Source organism: Hippichthys cyanospilos, chromosome 12 (assembly GCF_059441005.1).
Source record: "Hippichthys cyanospilos isolate Australia breed blue-spotted pipefish chromosome 12, RoL_Hcya_1.0, whole genome shotgun sequence".
NCBI lineage: Eukaryota > Metazoa > Chordata > Actinopteri > Syngnathiformes > Syngnathidae > Hippichthys > Hippichthys cyanospilos.
Window position 1 is genome coordinate 14631554 of NC_142380.1, and position 253 is coordinate 14631806.

The following is a 253-nucleotide window of genomic DNA, read 5'->3' on the forward strand; positions in this document are numbered from 1 at the left end:
GTGTTTTAAAAAGTAATTATAAAGATTGCCAGAAGTGCATTGGTAAAACCAAATAAAGATTTTGATGAAACTTAAGCATTTAACCAGTTTTTTTTTTGGTTGTTTGATGGCAAATATTCTTATTTTGGGGAAATGAGAGCATGCTGGAGGGGACCCCAGACTAGACCAAATGAAGCTAGGGTCCAGCTCTGTCTTTTAGAGTTCAAGTCAGAATAGCCTTGGTGCAGAAAAGAAAAAAAAAATGAGGTTGGAG